The 21924-nt window shown below is 41.1% G+C and overlaps 1 long non-coding RNA gene across 1 annotated transcript in view; it reads left to right on the forward strand.

Moving 5' to 3' along the window:
• The window catches only part of LOC130454688 (uncharacterized), a 36031-nt gene extending 14312 nt beyond the window's left edge, over positions 1-21719 (forward strand). The window contains exon 2 of the long non-coding RNA XR_008912542.1: positions 18206-21719. This is a non-coding gene — a long non-coding RNA (uncharacterized LOC130454688). The remainder of the gene's footprint in view (positions 1-18205) is intronic.
• The last annotated feature ends 205 nt before the right edge of the window (positions 21720-21924 follow it).

Genomic DNA, 21924 nt, shown 5'->3' on the forward strand with positions numbered 1-21924 from the left:
TCTGTGGAATGTCTCCTTCTCCCAGGATAGTGACTAAACAGTTAAATCGGCCTTTGTCTCTCAAGACCCGGGTAGGTTGGCCAAGGTCATACTGGTATTGAGGATCAGAGGCAGAATTTGTCCTCTCATTCCAAAGCTAGGGCTTGTCCCACTGTCCCCTGCTGCCTCCGTCTGTACACCGGAGACCCTGTTCAGTTTTCTCAGCTGTAAAGTAAAAGGGTTGGACTATATGGCTTCTAATTTCCTCATACAACTGTAGATTTATGACTCGAAGGTCCTAAATCTTATATATGTGCACTAAATGGAGGGTGCAGATGTCAAAGGAAAATGGAAAATCCAATAATGATTTCATGGCTGTTTTGCGAAGACATTATGGGACAGGTAGTCGGGCCAAGACACATAACACATTCGCATTCACACCACGGTGGAGTGAGAATACCACCTCTCTTCCTAGCAAGCTTTGACGGCCTCCTAGCTGAGAAAGGTCAATTGTTTCAGACATGGGAGAATAGCAGTGTTCTTTCCACGGCAAAGAGCTCCCATGCCTCTCAGACGTTAAGGCCAACAAAGCTGTTTTCAGTGCAAGTATTATTATTCCCCTTTGACTGATGAAGAGATTGAGGCTAGGAGAGGCTCAATGAGTTGAACCCACAGCAAGGAAAGGACAGAGCCAGGTTGTGCGATGCCTTCTCTCTGGCTCACTGGAATCATGATAAGAAGGACAATGCACTCATGGACCATTTTGCACTGATTGCATTGGATGCGACTTATTTTGTCCCCAGCCTCTCTAACCTCTCGGAACACTTATTCAAGCCAAGTATCTTGATTTGAAGTGGCAACGCATGCAAAGGCAAACAAACCAGCAAACCAATAAAAAATGTAATGTGAGCGAATGTGTGAGTGGGACACCAAAGCTGGGTGGATTTTCCTCTATGTTATGAATAGAAGGCTCCAGGCCATGAACTACTCCTAGTATTGTGCTTCTCTGAACTCCCTGCTTCCTCTCTACGTGAGCTTTATCGTAAGATTCTGTTGTGAGACGTTAACCATCTCCCTCCATTTCTATTTCCGAATCTTTATGTGATTCTGCACTTTTTGGGTACATCTTATAGGTAGGAGTGCTTTCCCCAAAGCTGCAGGCTTCAATCTGCTTGCGTCTGCCCATCTTGGGCAAATCTTGTCCGTGTCCTTCCCCAAATCACTTGAATATCGGGGACTCATTTTCCCATTGTCTCCATGTTGCTTAGACTCCAGATAAAGCTGGTCGATCCCAAACTCTCTTGGTTTGTTCCAGGCCCATATTCTCTTCCAGTGACACCTCCATCCTTTAGAGTGCACTGACGATGTTATTTCTTATTGGAAACATGGCCCAACTGGCTCAAGCCCACGTTGGGCTTCTCTATCACCCAATGAGTGGCTTTCACTTTCGGTTCTTTGGAGCCAGTAAGGTTCCCTGACACATAGCCTCACAACATCTCCAGAAGAGCATGAGTAACGAATGCTTCAAATCTCATTTGGGACTGAACAGAAAAATGGATTTATTACGTGTTTGTTATATGCCAGGATAATGCAAAGTTCTGGGGCTACAAAGAAAGACAAACAACCCCTGTCCGAAAGGAGCTCACGTTTTAAAGAGGGAGATGGCAGGCAAACAAGTGTGTAAACACAAAATATATACACATTAGTGTGTGTATACATTTATTATATACATGTATACCATGTAGATCTATACTCACAGACACACACACACATAAATGATCAATTTGTTAAAAAAAAACCCAAGATATTTGTATGTAGTTGGAATATTTGACTACTCAACTAAACATATCTTCCAGGAAGATCCTCTGATGTTTCCATGTATGGCAGAGATCTTGAAATCTTGAAGAGTAAGTCATTGGGATGCACACTCTTATAGGTTTGTGGTAGGGGTCCACTGAGGGTCCCTATATATACCAGCTGCTCTAGGTCAGGCAGAACTAAATTTGGAGATGGTCCTCCCCAGCTAGAGTTCAGAGGGCTCAATTTTTTGGTCCTGGTAATTTTTTAAATTCAAATATATTTTATTTCCCAATTACATGTAATAACAAATTTCAAGGTATGTTTCCTGAAGTTAGAAGATCCAAATTGTTTCTGTTTGTCCCTTTTTCCTCTCTCTCAGAGATGGTAGGTGATTTGATCTGGGTATTGTCATGCATATTGGTCATTGTTATTAGGGAGTACTCATATAATCCCCAGACCAGCCAAATAAACACCTAAATAAACTAAAGTGAAAGGTAGTCTGCTTTGATCTGCCTCTGCCTCTCACCATTCTGTCTCTGGAGGTGGGTAGCGATCTTTGTCATAAGTCCTTCAGAGTCGTCCTGGATCTTTGTATTGCTGAGAATAGCTAAGTCTCACATTCGATCAGTTTACAACATTGCTGTTACTGTGTACAATGTTCTTCCATCAGTTCATGCTTTTTTTTTTCTGAAATCATCCTGCACATCCTTTCTTCTAGCACAATAGTATTCCACTGCTACCATATGCCATAATTTGTTTAGTCATTCCCCAATTGATGGGAATCCCACTTTTTTTTTACAGTTTTTACAAATATACATACATACATACATATATATTTTACAATTCTTACAGATATTTCATTTCATCCTCATAACAACCCTTGGGGGTAGGTGGTATTATTATACACATTTTATAGTATTCTTATACTATATGGTGTATGGGGTGCTCAGGGAGGGGTAGTATCTCTGGAATAGAGGGCTTATCGTGCCCTTCTAGGGCAGCTCTCCAGCCACTGACCCTCACCTGACACCCAGTTCTCACTTGTGGCTCCTAGTAGCTGCTAGCATGCGGCAGCGGCCACACCCTGGGCAACTGCTTCGACAAGCTGGCTAAACCTTGTGAGAGTAGCCATTGGGTCATCGACTCCTGGTGAACCAGGGCTTTGCTCACCCAGCATGCGAAGGCTGCTTTGGCAGAACAGGCGGAAGAAACCAACAAGAAGGTTCAACGGCTGAGATGGCGACACAGCAAGGCACTGTAGAGTGCTTAGGGCGTGATGGAGCACAAAAGACAACACGGCCATCCAGTGCAGCTGACGAAGTCTCCAGGTGTAACGACCTTTCGTGCCACTGGACCCAGGCTTCCAACTCCGAGAGAGTGGGACTCTCTCTGTGCATCGACTTTTCCACTTAAATCTTCATGCACAGGTGTCTTTGTGCGCAAAAATGCACAAAGACAATCATCATCCTCGGTTCGAGAGACAACCAACAACAACATATACCCATTTTATAGATGAGGAAACTGAGACCAAGAGAGGTTTAGAGACTTGCCCAGAATGATACAGTAAGTAAATGTCTGAGGCAGAATTTGAATTTTTAGGTCTTTCTGACCCCAAGTCCAACACTAGGTAGTATTCCATCTAATTGCCCTCTGTCTTAGACCTTCTGATTTTGTCTTTAAATCCTGTTTCATATTCTGTAACTAGCATAACAAAGGCAAAATGTGAACATAGTAGGCACTTAATAAATGTTTGTGATTGATTGATTGATTGACTGGAAATCCATCAGGTCCCATGAATTTGATGATCAGCTCTATATAAATGAATATTAAATCTGCAACTTTACCTTCCTCTTGAGCTCTCAAGTTCATTATCACCAACTATCTACAGGATCTCTCCACTTAGATGTTGTGAGGGCATCTGAATCTCAGCAGGTCCAAAAGGGAACTCACCATCTTTCCCCCTTTTCCCACTAAGCCCATTCTTCTTCCTAATTGGTCTATCAAAGGCACCATTGTTCCTCCAGGTCCTTGACATAGCAATTTCTCATTTTTAGCACTTTTTTTTCTCCCTTCCATTACTCACCCAGTGGCCAGTCTTGTTGCCTATCTCCCTTCCTTCAGCTTAGCTCGCATCTGTCCCCTCCTCTTTACTCCCTCATCACCTTTTGCCTGATCTGTGGTAAGAGCTTTGTAATGGGATAAATGCTCATATTTGTAGTGTTGCTGGATGGGTCTGACAGACTCTAAATGAAAATAAAATAAAAATGACTCAAAGATTATGAATATATGTATTAACATCTCACCTTGCCCAGAGCTTTAGAGTTTTGAAAGATTTTTGAACAGAACTTAACTCTGATCTTCTTACCAGCTCTGAGACATTGGAAAGACAATATTATGATCCCTGTTTTACACATGAAGAAAATAAGAAAGACTGCCTGGCTTGTCTAAGCTCAGACACGGGGCTAAGAATTGAGGCCTTTTCCTGATATGGTCCTCTGCTTTGTACAAAGGGTTCTCGGCTTTGGCTCTGGAGAGAGATCCAGAAAGCTCTGTGAACCTGGAGCAGGAACAATCACATCTTTATTTTCAGGAAACTCTACCTGAAATTTAGCGTTTCATTTAATTATGAATTTATTAAAAAAGGATTCCAACAAAAGGCTCACCATCTTCACCAGAATGTCAGAGGGGTCCATGCCATTAAAAAGGTGGCAAACCACTTCAGTATTCAACTTCTGCTTCTCATTGGACAAAGGAAAGGAAGGCAGTGGTCTGGTTAAGAGGATATTCTGATTACTGGAGTATACTTTGCTATCATTTAGTTGTTCCTATCATTTCTGACTCTTTATGACCCCATTTTGGGGTTTTCTTGGCAAAGTTACTGGAGTGGTTTGCCATTTCCTCCTCTGAATCCTTTTACAGATGAGGAAACTGAGACCAACAGGGTGAAGTGAGTTGCCCAGGGTGACACAGCTAATAAGTATCTGTGGCTGGATTTGAACTTAGAAAGCTGAGTCTTCTTGACTCTCTTTCTGCATATATATTATATACACATATCATATGATGCAAATGTATGCATATGGTATTTATAATATATATTAAATATATGTATAGACAAATAATATATGTGTATATGCTGATGGCAAAGTATATGCATATATAACAAAGTATACATGGGTATATTGTACCAACAGATAGAATATAAATATGCTCAATATGTGTGTTTATATTTGCATATGATTGATGCTGTTTTTGAAGAATTAGATTACCATGAAATATGTATGTAAAGCCATACTATAAGGAACTTAATTAACCTTGTTTAATTTATCTAGAACAGGGCAGAGCCCAAATGACCATCGAGACAATTCTCAGTTTTACAAAAGCCCTCCTTTGAGGCCATGGCGAAGTCTCTTCACAATAAAATAATTGATCTCTGCTTTTTGGCAGAATAAAAGATCAAACCTTTATGATCAAAATGGGAAACGCTAAGGTTTGCATCTAACTTTCCCGAAATAGGACTGGGATGAGGTTCCAAGCTTTCTTGCAAGTCTTTTTCTCATTTTCACCCAGGAGAAAACCAGGCATGGCCAGCCCTGGATCTAGGAGAGAAGCTGAGTGAAGGTCTTGCCTGTCAAGGGGGAGCCACAGACAGGGCTTTGTTTCGAATTTTATACAGTTAGTTTTTCAAAGGGAAACTCTTTATCTTCTGGGCTTTTAGGATGTTGCAGTTTGAGATCATGTTATTCTTATGTTTTGGCTAATACAGACATAGATGGTTTGGATTGGAATGCAATCAAGGATTTTCACCTAAACCGTTGACTCTCTAGGCTTCTTCTGTTTTCAGGAGAGTTGTTTAAAAATGTGGTTTAGAATCAGTAGGGGTGGGAGTCAAGATGGCGGCTTAGAGTCAGCAACAGTTCAGAACTACACAAATCCTTCCTCTTCTATCAAAACCACAATGCTTCGAGGGGACTGAAAACCAAATCTAAAAACAGGACAGAGCTAGGGAACCCTCCTGTTGGACCCAACTTAAAAGGTATGCCCCCCAAAAGCCTCAATTCTAGAACACGCAGGTTTAAGGGGTCCTAGGACCCCTCCCCCACCTACAGTGCTGAGCCTCCAATGGTGGCTAGAATCTCTGGGATGGCAAGGGTGATAGTCCAGAGGGAGTACCTTGTTGGCCCAGCTGTGCCAGACTTAGGTCATTGAACACAGGCAGGATAGAGGCAGCTGGAGGAGAAGCACAGAGCAGGCAGCCTAGTCATAGCCAAGATGCTTTATTATGTCCTCCCTACCCCCAACCTTCTCAAGTTTTTGGCCTCAGGGCACAGAAAGCTTTCAAATCAACTTTGCCTTGACTCAGTCTTATCAATAGGGCAGATAAGAAGCCTTAAGAGGGCAGGGAAGTTCAGGCTCCAAAACCCCTCCCCCACAGAGTGATCTGAGAACCTCACTGACTTAGCTCCAAGGGGCACAAGCTGGAATAAACTACGGGCAACAATCTTTTTTTTTTAAACGTTTTTTATTTGGTCGTTTTCATACATTATTCACTGGAAACAAAGATCATTTTCTTTTCCTCCCCTCCCCCCCCACCCCCACCTTTCCCTCTCCCATAGCCGACACATGATTCCACTGGTTATCACATGTGTTTTTGACTGGAACCCATTTCCCTGTTGTTGGAATTTGCATTATAGTGTTCATTTAGAGTCTCTCCTCAGTCTTATCCCCTCCAACCCTGTAGTCAAGCAGTTGCTTTTCATTGGTGTTTTTACCCCCACAGTTTATCCTCTGCATGTGGGTAACAATCTTGATATCAGGGTGGGAATCCCAGCTCATTTTCAGCTTCTGCTATCACCCATGGCAGATCTGACTAACATGATCAATCAGCAGAACAGAGAAGAAGCACGTTCAGGACAGAATAGCCCAAACTCACAGATCTAGCACATAATGAGAGGAGCAAGACTACCGGAAACTACAGAGGGATAAGAAGGGACACATATGAGAAAACAACAGAAAAAGAAAAAAGAAATTACAATTGACAGCTTTTTTCCAGGCAATGAACAAAGAGCAAATGGAACAGAGGAAGATCAAGGATCACCAAGCAAAAACACAGAAACTCCAGTGAATTGGATGCAGGCTTTGGAAGAACACCTTCTTTTCAGCAGCACATGGTATATTCATAAAGATTTACCATGTATTATGGCATAAAACATGGTAAACAATGCAAAAGAGCAGAAATAATAAATGCAAATTTTTCCTATCATAATGCAATAAAAATAATAATAAGGGTACATGGAGAGGCAAATTAAACATTGGAAATTAAATAATATGATTCTCCAAAATTGGTTAAAGAACAAATCATAGAAACAATAAATGATTTCCTTGAAGTAAATGACAATGACGAGTCATCCTTTCAAAATCTATGGGATGCAGCCAAAGCAGTACTCAGGGGGAAATGTATATCCTTGAGTTCATATATTAACAAATTAGGGAGGGCAGAGGTCAATGAATTGGGCATTCAAATTAAAAGAAGTAGAAAGTGAACAAATTAAATATCTTCAAATGAAAACTAAATTAGAGATCCTAAAAATTAAAGGAGAAATTAATAAAATCAAAAGTTAGAGATCTACTGAATTAATAAATAAGACTAGAAGCTGGTACTTTGAAAAAACAAATAAAATAGACAATGTACTGGTCAATCTAATAAATAAAAGAAAGAAGAAAACCAAGTTAACAGTATCCAAGATGAAAAGAGAGACCTCACCTCTAATTAAGAGAAAATTAAGGCAATCATTAAAAACTATTATGTCCAATTATATGGCAATAAATATGGCAATCTAGGTGATATGGAGGAATATTTACAAAAATATAAATTGCCTAGATAAACAAAAGAAGAAATAGGATACCTAAATAACCCCATATGAGAAAAAGAAATTGAACAAGCCATCAAAGAACTCCCTAAGAAAAAATCCCCAGGTCCAGATGGATTCACAAATGGATTCTATCAAATATTCAAAGAACAACGAATCCTAATATTATACAAACTATTTGACAGAATAAGCAAAGAAGGAATTTTCCTTTTATGACAGAAATATGGGACTGATTCCAAAGCCAGGCAGGTCAAAAACAGAAAAAGAAAACTATAGACCAATCTTATTAATGAACATAGATGCAAAAATCTTGAATAGAATACTAGCAAAAAGACTCCAGCAAGTCATCACAAGGGTTACTCAGTATGATCAGGTGAGATTTATACCAGGGATGCAAGGATAGTTCAATATTAGGAAAACCATCCACATAATTGACTATGTCAACAAGCAAAAGAACAAAAATCACATGATTGTCTCAATAGATGCAGAAAAAGCCTTTGACAAAATACAACATCCATTCCTATTGAAAACACTAGAAAGTATAGGAATAGAAGGGTCTTTCCTAAAAATAATAAACATTATATATCTAAAACCATCAGCAAACACCATCTGCAATGGGGATAAACTAGAAGCCTTCCCAATAAAATCAGGAGTGAAACAAGGATGCCCATTATCACCTCTATTATTTAACATTGTACTAGAAACACTAACAGTAGCAATTAGAGAAGAAAAAGAAATTGAAGGTATCAAAATAGGCAATGAGGAAACCAAGTTATCACTCTTTGAGGATGATATGATGGTCTACTTAAAGAATCCTAGAGAATCAACCAAAAACCTAGTGGAAATCATCAACAACTTTAGCAAAGTTGCAGGATACAAAATAAATCCACATAAGTCTTCAGCATTTCTACATATTTCCAACCTATTTCAGCAGCAAGAATTAGAGAAATTTCATTTAAAATCACCCTAGACAACATAAAATACTTAGAAATCCATCTGCTGAGACAAACACAGGAAATATATGACCATAACTACAAAACACTCTACACACAATTAAAACTAAAAAACATTGATAGTTCATGGGAAGGACACGCTAACATAACATAATAAAAATGACCATCCTACCCAAACTTATTTATTTATTTAGTGCCATACCCATTGAACTACCAAAAAACTTTTTCACTAGGAAAAAACCATAACAAAGTTAACACCTCTTTTGTTAATTTCACCTTTTGTAGTTGCTTAACTTCTTTTTGTAGTTAAAAATCTAAAAATAGATTGTAGCTTACAATTCTAGCTTCACTATAAAGTAAGAGGTAAGAACCTTTGTGGTTACAATCAGGAGATTACAATTTTATCTTCACAAGAGGAAAAACTGTGGGAGTAGAAACACAGAAGAAAAACAACTGCTTGATTACATGGGTTGAGGGGATATGATTGGGGATGTAGACTCTGAATGAACACTCTAATGCAAATATAAATAACATGGAAATGGGTTCGGATCAAGGACACATGTGATACCCAGTGGAATCGCACGTTGGCTATAGAAGGGGTGGGGGAGGGGAGGGAGGGAAATAATATGATTTTTGTAACCAAGGAATAATGTTCTAAATTGACTAATTAAATAAAATTTAAAAATGAATAAAAGAATCAATCAGTAGTAGCAATAAATGAAAAGCTTGAAAAAATATTTTCCCCTCACAAAAAATAATGTGATTTATTTGAACTTATCAGAATTTGTTTCCTTTTGCTTGCCTTAAGTTTCTACTCTGGTTTAATTGTGATTAAGGTTTACATAAAACCACAGGGAGTGCATGCTTGCCTACATTTAGTTAGTCAAAGTTAATAATGTAACGCTTACACTTGGAATTCTATCTGCCAGCAAAACGTGATTTTACATTTTTGTATTTGTTATTTTTAGGAACTCTTTACTTGATAATTTTTTCAATGTATCTATGATTCAACTTAAAAGAATAAGAAATCTTCGGAGGTCTATTAAGGCAATTTCCTGGTACTCGGGGAGACATTTATTCCTTTTTCTATTTGTTTATATATGGCTTCATGGATATGATTTTTCCTTTAGGACGGCTTTCGTTGTGTCTCAGAAATGTTATTATGTTTTCTCATCATTATCATTTTTACATAGCTATTAATTATTATTTGATTTATTCTTTAAGCCACTTATGATTCAAGATACCATTATTAAATCCCTATTTAAGTATATATCTTGTACTTGTGCTCCCTATACCAATTCTATTTTTATTTTGCTATGATCTTTAATTATGTCTTTGCCATTTCTACCTTTTTGTGTTTATTTATAATTTTTCCATGATCTAAAATGATTTATTTTTAAAGGTACCATAGAATGCTGAGAAATATGTGTATTCTTTAATGTTTCTAGTCTGAAGATACCACGAGCTATACATTTTCCAACAGTTTGTTCAGTTTTGTTTTCCACTTTTGTTTCTTTTTTCTGTTAAATATTTCCATCGATGAAAGAAGAACACTAAAGACTATTACTATTATTGTGTTGCTATGTTTTGTTTTGTTTTTTGGTAATCCAACTAACTTTTCCTTTGTGAATTTATTTGAAGTGCTATTATTTGCCTATGTTTAGTTATGATATTGACTTAACGCCTATCATTTCTTTAGCATTGCATAGTTCTGTTGCTTATCTCCATGTATGGGGCAGGGATTTTGTTTTTGCCTGGATGAAGCATTATTGCAAATCTTGCTGGTTTAGATCACTTTATGCACAGTACCATTTTGCCTGGTCTCTCATTTTCATTGTCTATGTGTCTTAACTTTCTAAGTGCATTTTTATATAAACAACAGATGACTATGCCTTATTTTCTCATTTAGATTTTTGTTCTCTCTTTATTGGATTATTTAATCCCATCACAGGGAAAGTTGTACATCTTACTTCTAATTTCCTCCATTTCTTTTTTTTGATTATTTTTTAAAGCATTCTCCTAGCCAATATTCCCTGTGATTCCTTTTGTATAAGCCATTTGCTCGCTAATTTGGGATAAGATTTCTTTTTTAGCCACTTTCATTCTCTTTCCAAAAATATAAGAGGAGCCATAAGAAATTTTCCCTTTTGAGATATATGGTAACAAATGAATTAAACAAGTGCTCTCCCTTCTGTTAAAAGGCATGTTGACTTTATTAAATCCAGACCCTCAGCCTTGACCCCAAAAGAGTCATGAACTCCAACCCACTTAGTTTAGAGATAAGGGAATAGGCTCAGAGAGATGAAATGACTGAGGTTACTCTAGTAAATTTCAGAGTCAGAATTTGAATTCAGATCCCATGATTTCCAAGTTGAGCTCCTTAATAACAGAATCTAGTGGTCATAGAGCATTTTACAGTTTGTAAAGCACTTTATGAATATGATCTCATTTGATACTCATCACCGTCTCAGGGGTGTGCTATCATCCCTATTTTACAGATGAGGAAGGACAGGAGGTAAACAGAGATGAAATGTTTGCGATCACATAGCTAGTAAGGGCCTGAGGTGGGATTTGTACCCAAGTCTTCTTGACTCCAAGTCCAACACTCTGGACTTATCTACCTGTTTTATAGCTTATTCTTATAGCAACTGTATGAGATAGTTAGTGCTGAAGTTACTATATTTTTAAGATAAAGAACTGAAGTGCATAGAGATGAATTAAGTTGTCCATGGTCACATGGCTTTGGGGTATCGTTGGCAGGATTTGAATCTGGTATTCTCCTGACTCCAAGGCCAGAAATCTTCCTTCTTCCCCCTATTTCTTTTTTATAACAAGTGAACACGAGTGGGCCATTCAATTATGCAGCTCTCCAACCTCCCTTTGATTTTGCTCAGACCTGTCACTACTACTTACATTCTGCATCCTTTCCAGATGCCATTCATTTCCTCCAAATCTATTATTCCTTTCCCCAGGACTCTTAATCTTCCCTTCCTATCAGCCTTTCAGTGAGTTCTCATCTCCCTGTCTCTTCTAGTCCCTTCCTGGAAATCTTCCCTTTGGGAAAATCTGATGAAAACTGGATCATAGAATTATAAGTATAGATTGGAAAGGAATGTTGGACACCATCCAGGCTGACTTCCCCATCTTTCAGAAAAGGAAACTGAGGCCTAAGGTGTATACATGGCTTGCCTGTGGTTTTACAGGGAGTAATTGGCAGATTTGAACTGACTTCTTGGATTCTAAATCACCATATTGATAAATATCCAAGTGCTTTCCCCCCTCTACTTCCGTAGTAGAAGTGTCCCAAATGGGCAGATTGCATGACTTGGAATGGAAGTACCAAGGCTTGACCTTAGAGGAAATTTGATACATTTATAGATGGATCATGCAAAACTTGGAAGGAGTAGCTGTCAATCCTTGAGCTTCTCTGGACAGCTAGTTCAAAGGAATGTACTTCAGAGTCCTCCTTTAAAGTCCCTACAGATTTCAAACCAGAACCAGATAACACCCCCAGAAGTCCCTACTCTGCTTTTCATTGGCTTATTGGAGAACTCCTTATTGGTGACCTTCAGAGCGTCTTCAAAGAAGATCCCAGCCCTAAACAACCACCTGGGAAGAGTCAGTAGAAAAAAGGGGAGGAACAAATGGAGAAAGAGCTCACATTCTCAAGCAGAAGATAACCTGAAGAGGGAGAGAGCCAAGCTTCCCGTTGGGGGAAGCAATTGAGAATCTTGAAGCAAGGCTTGAAGGAAGCTGTTCACACATGTTTCCTGGGTGCCTTCTGGTCTCCTGGGAGGCACAATTTCTCCACTCCTGGGATGCCCACCCATTGCCCTCTCTTTATCTCTACCCTTCAGGTGCAAGGCAAGCCTCTTCAAGGAATCCTTCCTTCGCCACTCTGGCCTACAGGGGCGGACCTCAGGCTGTTCACTGTGGCTCATTGGGAATTTAGCCCCTTACTGTGTTGTGTCAGCTCTTGTACTTTTACGTAGCCCTTGGTCTATTCTGTGAAAGCCGTGGGAAGGGGCTTCTTTCGGACCTACTCCAGTAGGCAGAGAACTCTCTGGTATAATTAGGCACAGTTTCGGGTGCTTCAGGGAACGGGTGAGGGAGAAGAAAGGAGGCTGGTGGAGAACCTCTCTGAACTTAGCTGACCCAACCATGGACCGTAGACTAGAAGGTCTCTTGCTCTGTCCAAACTGGACTCAGGAAATCTCTGAAAAGTGTCCTTTTGAGACTGTTTCCTTTGGTAATCTGGAGAACGGCGGTATGAGCAGTAGTAATGACCCCCCCGCCCAATAATCCTTAATACGAGGAGAGTTGAGGAAAGCAGATGCCCAATAATGGCCCTAAAATTCAATCCACTTATTGGTATTCTTAGCATAGGGAGAGAAGCCATAGAGGTCTCTGTGTTGGCGTTTATCAATGTCTTATCTCTATGTTAAATGAGAGATTGGCTTACAAGATGCCACCCGTACATGGAAGAACCTCTTTGCCAGAGTGACTTGTTTAAAGTCACAGCAATCATGGAAGGAGCATTGTCTAGAGTGGGAGGTACTGGGTTCAAATCCTCTCTCTGAGTGACTGTGGGCAAATCACCTCCCTGGCTTCAGTATCTCCTTTGGCAAAATGATGGAGTTTGACTAGGTGGCCTTTGTTGATGTCTCAAGCTTTAAGTCGATGGTCCTATGAATTTTAAAATATTATTTCTCTGAACTGGGGAGGCTATATCACCAAAAGCATTGATTTAGCAGGTAAAATACATGGGTAAAGGCATGTGCAAACAAGTTTACATACATATACACACACAGAGTTTTAACATTGAGATTCTCACTTAAAAAGTGTCCTCCAACTCCTTGTCTCAAGTGCACATAGTTTATAGGACAATATGGTGGCTAAGCTCCAAGGAAGTTCCAAAGAGGGCACTGAATGCAGTACAATGGAAAGAGTATGAATTCAGAGCCTGAAGACCTGGGTTCAAATTCCGCCTCTGCTACGTATCACTTGAGACATCTTGGGAGCATCATTCACCTCTGTGGGCCCCATTTTCTCCATCTCTAAAAAAGGTGTTGAGATAGGATAGAGGATAACTGGGGTCCCTTCTAACTCTGAATCTGATGATTACAATGCCATTAGACCCATCTGGATGCCTTGTATCTGAGGAATACCAAAGTCAGCTGCTTGGGTGTCCAGGTGCCCCCTTTGAAACCCAAGAGGCAGGGGCTAGGTGGGGTTCAGGTGGAGCCCAGGACGAGCTGATTTCAGTGGCCACCCGCAATCTGGGGCTGGTTAGAGCTCCTGCATCTGGCCTGGATCCTGACTCACAAAGACTTGGTCAAATGTCTTTTTAACTGGATAGAGCTCATAGGATTTTAGTGCGGATGTGCCTCTGTTCTTGGAAAGAGTGGCAGCAAAATCCTCCAAGGCTGCTCCTGAAAGGAGGGCCACGTGGCATCGCATCCCTCTGGGCCGGGCCCTGGACTCCTTTACTGCTTCCTTTTGTCCCCGATGACCCAAGACTTGCTTCGCTGTGCTCGGAGCTCGGTGCTTTTTGTCCCAGCCCTGCTTCCAAACAGCTGCCTTCCTGATGGGATCCAGGTCGCCCCTGGCCCTCCTGCAAGCATCACAGGCAGCAGCTCGCAGCCATCGGCCAGGACGGCCCTACCTTGATGTGGGCAGAGTCCACAGCTGGGGTCCAATGGGGTGATCCCCAGCCATTGACCATGATGGGGTTAACTGTGGTACTCTGGAAAGTGTCAAAAGACAAGGCATGCAGCTGAGCTCCAAGCCTAGCCAGGGCAAGCCACAGAATCACATTGCTGATTTTCAATATGGCGGCCTTCTGGGCTGACCAAGGGGTCTGATACATCCACGATCATTATTTTTCCAATTGTGCCATTCTATTCCAGGCTGCTCTTTCTCCGAGAAAGGGAGGAAATCTGTCTCCAATGCTGGGCTTCAAAGCCTGAGGCTTCATCCTATCCTGGCACAAGGGAATGTCGTGGGCATTTTTGGTGTGATAAAGTGTGAGGTCAAGAAATCGTTCTGCCCATTGATTTAAGAGAAAGAAGTGCTACCATGGAGCTGTGACGACCAACATGTGCACTGATCATGGAAGGTGTGCCAGAGGCGTCCTGGTCACGATTGATGCCTTCCTTGCATGACTTGTACAGTTGGTGTAAGGGAGCCAGGACTGAAAAGGGTCAGGCCGGGCCTTCACAAGTTAAACCAAGTGGGAAGAAGGAAGAGGAGGAGGAGGAGGAGGAGGAGGAGGAGGAGGAGGAGGAAGAGGAGGAGAAGGAGGAAGCTAGCCCTAGCAGGTCTTTTGATGAGGAGAACATCTGAATGTTCTGAATACAAGTGAACTTTTAGTATGTTCAGGAGAACATGGGCTTAAGGGTCACGCAGAAAGAAGGGGAAAAGGGACCAAAAATTTCTAGTCTCCCTGAAGATGGGGAGCTGCCCACAGGGATCTTTCTCTTTCTCATCCCCCTTCCCTCCCACCATCTAGTCAGCTGCAAAGACCAGACCTCAAAACTCTCCCTCACTTGAAATCCCCTTCATTCCACTCAGGAAGATTCTTCCCCAGCTCAGGCCTTCATTGTCCATCTCCAACACTATCATAATTGCCTCCTGCATGGTTTCTTAGCCTCTCCTTTCTGCAATTAATTTTCTATTCAGCTGCCCAACTAACAATCCTAAAACATGGATCTTACCACATCTCGCTGCCCTACTCCAACGTGCTCTCCGTTGTCCAACCCAGACCGGAACTGCGGCTCCCTCTTCAGCATTCCTGGCAAGTGATCCAATGACCTGGTCTCAAAAAGCCTCCCTCAGGGATCCAGTAGAGACCCTTCCAGTATGGTGAGGCACCCACAGAAGAAAGTTTGGGGTCTGGAATTATTGCCCTATGATTATTATCACTGTTGAGACCCCAGGCCTATTAGGGCTACTGAACATACATATACACATACATATACAAACAATATATATGTAATATATATATATATCTATATATGCTCTCTATATGCACACACATATATATACACACAATGTACTATACCTATCTTATACTAGCTTTCTCTCTCTCTTCTCTCTGTCTCTGTCTCTGTCTCTCTGTCTCTCTGTCTCTCTCTCTCTCTGTCTCTCTCTCTCTCTCTCTGTATATATATATATATATATATATATATATATATATATATCCCTGTATCTATCTGTATATGTCCCAGTTGTCTACAGATTCCTAGACCTGATCTCTCTCTCTGTCTCTCTCTCTCTCTCTCTGTATATATATATATATATATATATATATATATATATATATATCCCTGTATCTATCTGTATATGTCCCAGTTGTCTACAGATTCCTAGACCTGAGTCCAGGCCATGGTTATGAATGTTAATGGTTAATGCTTCTTTTCAGAGAAGAGGGGACAGACAGATGGATGATGGCTATGAATCATACTCAGCTGGCTGGCCTGTGCCATAGCTAAGAGATGATATCACCCTTGTCTCTCCCTCTCTCTCTTTTTCTCTTTCTCTCTCTCCCTCTCCCTCCCCCTCTCTGTCTCTCATACATGCATACACACACACAGACACAGACACAGACACACATACACCTTGGCTGAATTGTTCAATTTAAATGGGAGATTTCAATCCGGTGTCCCCAGCCACAAGGGACCATTTCCACTGAGAAGTAAACAGTGGGGACTCAAATTTGAAAACATTTGGGCAAGGGGAGAACAGGCTTTTTGTTAATAGTCCAGTGGGGTGGTGTTTTTGTTGGGATGTGGGATATGCTGTGCATATGAATGTGGAGCCAAGAGTCTCTGCTCACTTTATAAAGTTCAAAAAAGATGGCGGGCGAAGTCTTGATGTAGTTCATTTATCTCAACAAAAGCCCATTGGACCTCCCCAAATAATGATGATGATGATGATGATGATGATGATGATGATGATGATGATAATTGTGGCTTTGAATGGCTCCTTAGTCACTGATCTGAAAATCACCAAAATGAGAGAAGAGATATTTTAATCATTCTCAGTAAGAGGAATACAAGATTGGTCAAGAAAGAAGAAAGAAAAAAGAAAATCCAACTAGAAAGATTTCACCAAATAAGAGACAGCATCTCGAGCTTAAGGCTTGGAACATTTGAATGACCAAAAGCTAACCCACTCTGGCTCAGAATTTTAGCCTCGCTCTACAAAAATGAGACTGATGGTGAATTATTGAAGCTGTCCTCAGCTGGAGCCCATCTCAAATGATGCTTACACACACATCCATGTACATATGCATCTCCAGGGCTCCCACATCCATACGGAGCCCCAGGCTGCCTCACTACTCAGGGCTGCCCACACCCTCCCCTTCTCCTCAGGCTCCCATATCCGTGGCAGGTGTGTTTCCAAATGACAGCATTTGGCAAGTTCATCTTCTGCTCACCCATGAATAATAAAGAGAAAAGGATCTCTTCTGTCTGGCAGAGGACTCTGGCAAGGGCTACCCGCTGCGCAGCACCATTTAGCAGAGGGGAGTATATTAAAGGGCGAGAAATAAGCAAATGCAATTATGGTCTGTTTATAATGAAAATGACAGCTCCTGATGCATTCTGGTCCAGTCCAGTTCAAAGGCCCATGGGCCAAAGCTCCTCAGGAGAGATTGAATCCTTTAAAAATAATGGAATGCATAAAAGTTTTAGCAGCATGCCCTTCCAGGGTGAAAGTCCTGGAGGGATTCTAAAGTTTAAGGGCATTGTTTTCAGATGGAGAGTTTTAAGGACAATCCCATATGTTAGGGGATGATGGGTCCACCAGCCGTGTCCTAGCCCAAAGCCAATTTGTCCTTGCTTGATTCTACAGAGCCGAAAGCAGAATGTCCACATCTAACACTTCCATTCCCCTATTTAGCATTAATTTAGTAACCATTAGCAGTTGAATGTTTTCTGACAATGTCATCTGTGGGAGGAAGGCTTTCTGCCACCGTGCCCACAGCTAGGGGCATGAGGTTGCTATTGCCCACCATGTATCAGCCTTATTGAATGACCTAATCCTTTACTGACTTTAGCCCGGGTATTTGTGCCTTTTGAAAATGAATATGGCTTTGTTCCTTAAAAGGACATAACTGACCGCAACATCATAGTACGGACATACCTTTATCCTCCCACTGGAAGGATGTAGTGCAATCATCTTGGGTTATGCTGAGAAAGAGAAGTATCTGTGACTGTTGAATTGTGTGTCTTGATGGGAAGAGAGAACTCCTTTTGTGGGAAGCCTGTCATCAGGCAGATCTCAAGTTAGAATTTAGTAGTTGGGGAGTTGCCTGAGATGAGGTGACTTGACCAGAGTCACTCAGCTGGTGAAGTGTCAGAGATGATTGAACTCAGGCATTCATGATAACAATTCCTGTCCTCTGTTCACTATATTCCATTATATTTTCAACAAAATTGTGGGGCTCTGTAATTTCACTGGTGTACAGAGTTCCCAGGATGGAAAATACCCCTCAGACTTAGTGGCATGAGGACATTGAGAGAGATTGAGGGATCTCACTTCAGAGGCAGGACTTGAACTCAATTCTTTCTGATTCTGATTCTGAATCCCTCTTTAATCTAGGTACTATGTCATAGGACTTTCCTAATTGGGGACACATACAGGAAAGGGAATCATCTGGCCCATTTAAAGCAGACGATAAAAGATGCAAGAGCATGGCAGAAATCCACCATTTTAGCATTGGAGAGGACTATCTGGTCGAACAATCTGGTCGAACTCATATGTGAGTAATCCTCCATTCTGCACCATCCTTGATAAGTTTGTTATCTGATATTCTCTGGAAGACCCTAAGCAAGCGAGAACCTGCTTCCCTCTGCCATTTTGGGGCAACTTTAAAGGCTATGGAATTTTCCTAACCTCAAACCTAAATTACCCTTTTTCTAACTTCCATTGCCCCAAGGTCTACCTTATGGAGTCAACTACAATAAACATAATCCATTTTCCACACTGCAATCCTTGAACTATTTGAAGCCAACTCGGCTAGCTCCTCGAGTATTTTATGCTTCAGGCTAAATACTCACCAGAAATATCAGGTACTGTTGGGTATCGCTGGTAGAATTGGGTTCCAGAGCCAGAACTAGGCTGGGGTTAGCAGGGGGTCAACATTAGAAAGAATTTACAATAGTTTCACTCCTATAGAATAGAAATAACACACCTTATCCCATAGTTAGTAAAAACAATCAAGTGAACTCTTCTTGCTCATTAGGCTGCCCCATAAATGACATGAGCTCATCAGTGAACAAGTAAGCCAACAAGTATTCATTTTAGTAAGTACTGAGGACACAAAGAAAAAACAAAAGTGCTGACATTGTAATGGGGGGACAGCATGCAAAGAACTGACTAAGTTCACTCTCCATACATACTGACAGTATACTCCGGAGGTAATCGCAGAGAAAAAGGCACTGGCAGAAGAGGGAGGGTGGGAAGCTTGGGAGAGGCTTCCTGTAAAAGGTGGGAATTGAGCTAAATCCTGCCGGAAGCACAAAGGAGGATAAAGACAGAGAGGACAATCAGTGAAAAGGCCAAGAACTGATAGATGAAGTGTCCTGCACAGAGAGAAACAAGGAGGCCAGTGCAGCTTTATCAGAGAGTGCATGAAATGGAGTAGAGGGTGAAGGAAAGAGAGACGTAGAAAGGGGACAGCTGGAAAGAGACTAAATGCCAGAGAACTTTCTATTTGATCCTGGAAGTAATAGGGAGCCAATGGAGTTTATTGAGTAGGAGTGGAATGTGGATAGACATGGACTTCAGGGGAATTCCTTTGGCAGTTAGATGGAGGATGGATTTGAGTGAGGAAAGATTTGACACAGGAAGGGTAATCAGTTTGCTATGGTACCAGTGCAGGCATTAGATGCTGAGGTCCTTTCCCAGAGATGGGGCTAGATAAGTGAAGAGAAGGGGATGTATATGAAAGATATTGTGAAGGTAGAAATGATTGGGGTCCCAGCAAGTGAGGAGCAGACAGTGTGGTAGAGACTTGAAGAGAGAGAGGTTTTGCAGATCAGGTCCCCAGCTTGTTTCTTGCATCTTGGCTTGTCCTGCAAAATCCCTCTCTCTTCAAGTCTCTACCACAACAGTGACCCTGAGGTTGTGAGTCTGGGGGATGCTACCCTCAATAGGGAAGTTGGGAAGAGGGGAATGATTGAAAGCAAAAAAGTGAGTACAGTTTTGGACATGTTGAGTTTAAGATATCTACAGGACGTCCATCTCAAAATGTCCTCTAGGCAGTTGGTGTGAGAGTTGAGGCCAGGAAATGGATTAGGACTAAATCAAAGATTGGAATAAGCTTCAGAGACATGATGATTGAATTTTTGGGAGTTGATGAGATTATCAAGTGAGATGCTATAGGGAGAAATAAGAAGAAGGCCCAGGGAAGGGCCTTGGAGGACACTTAAGGACTTTTAGCATCCTGGTAACCCTTCCTGGCCACTCTAGCTTATCAATGGCCTTGCTAATATGAGTTGTCCAGAGCTGATCACAGTATTCCAGATAAGGTCCAACAAGAAGAGAAGAGAGCAGCTCTCCATAGGCGTAAACATTCTTTCTTAAATCCGTTCTTTGTCCATCTTTTAGGCTACTCATTGGCTGCTTCAGTGTCCCTTGTCTACTTTGTCTCAGATAAGGGATAACCTCTTGGTTAGGCCATCCTAACCATGAGCTTCTAGTTATCTCGTGACCAGGCTCTAGGCCAGTGATGGGCACCTTTTGATCTTGCTGTGTCAAAATTTGCCAAAAGACTGAGCATAACTCGGGTGGTGTGTCACCTCGAGAAAAAAAGTCCTCAGCATGCAGCCCCATACTTCTCTGTATGCGGTCTCATGCGACCATGTGTCATCGAAAGTGGCTACGTGTGTCATAGGTTCGCCATCATGGCTCTAAGCCCTTCCATATGATCACATTATACAGAACAAGGACCTTTGAGAAATATGGTGATTTTTTGAGTGTAGGACACCGACCTCTGGAGTCAGGGCAGGAAGGGTCTTTATTGCAAAGTAGATTGATAAAAATGAGTCATAAACAAGCTGACTAACTGCCTAGAAGCTTAGGTGTAAGGCTCACACCCTTAGGGAAAATACCTTAATTGACTAAAAATTAAAACAGACTTTTACTTGAGACATCAAGACATTAGTTTTGCACATTAAGGCATTAAGCTAGCACTATAGGGAGAGGGGTATTGGTTCTGACCCAAACAGGGAAAAGGGGATGGGCTAGAGAAGAGTGTGTATGAATTGTGATGTGGAAGATGATTTGGGACACCTTGCCCTAGTAATTTCCCTAAATAATGATCATACAAAAGAGAAAATACACACACACACACACACACACACACATGTGCACTCTTTGATGCTGGAGTAACACTACTAGGTCTGTAACCCAATGAAAAAGGACCTATATTTAATATAAACATACACACATATATATATACATGTACACATATGTGTATGTATCTTGATCTATCTTCTATATGTATATGTATACATATATACACAGAGAGAGATGGAGAGAAAGAGAGAGAGAGAGAGAGAGAGAGAGAGAGAGAGGTAGGAAGAGAACAACTTTTTTTGTTGTTGTTGACAGAGAATCCAAAGTTGAGGGACTATCCATCAAGAGGAGAATGGACAAACAATTTGTGCTGTATGATTGTGATGGAATACTATTTTGCTATAGCATGATCTATAGGATGGTTTCAGAAAAACTGGGAAAGACTTATATGAACTGATGCAAAGTGAAGGGAGCAGAGTCAGGAAGAACATTGAATACAATAATGCAAAATTGTACAATGATCAGCTGCGAAAGACTTAGCTACCCTGATCAAGACAATGATACAAGACAATTCCAAGAGACTCATGATGAAAAATGCTCTCCATCCCCAGAGAGAAAACTAATAGGCTCTGAGTACAAATGGAAGCCAACTTTCTTTCACTTTATTCTCCCCTCCCTTGCAACATGACTTATAGGGAAATATGTTTTGCATGATTTCACATGAATAATGAATATCATATTGCTTGCCTTCTCAATGGGTGTCAAAGGGGCTGTAATGAGGGAGAGAATTTGGAACTCAAAATAAAAAATAAAACTAATTCATAAAAAGAAAAAAAAGTGCCTTGGGGGCCAGCTGATGGGTGGATTGAGTAGGGAAAGGAGAAATAACAACCAATGTCATAAGTGATATTTTTTACACCTGCAGCAAACTTCACAAAATGTGACCAAGGCAAGCATCATTAAAATGCCTGCAAATCAAATGTTTAAGACAATTTCACTTGTGTGTGGAAGGGACAGGA

The sequence above is a fragment of the Monodelphis domestica genome, chromosome 5, assembly GCF_027887165.1.
Source record: "Monodelphis domestica isolate mMonDom1 chromosome 5, mMonDom1.pri, whole genome shotgun sequence".
In the NCBI taxonomy this organism is placed as follows: domain Eukaryota; kingdom Metazoa; phylum Chordata; class Mammalia; order Didelphimorphia; family Didelphidae; genus Monodelphis; species Monodelphis domestica.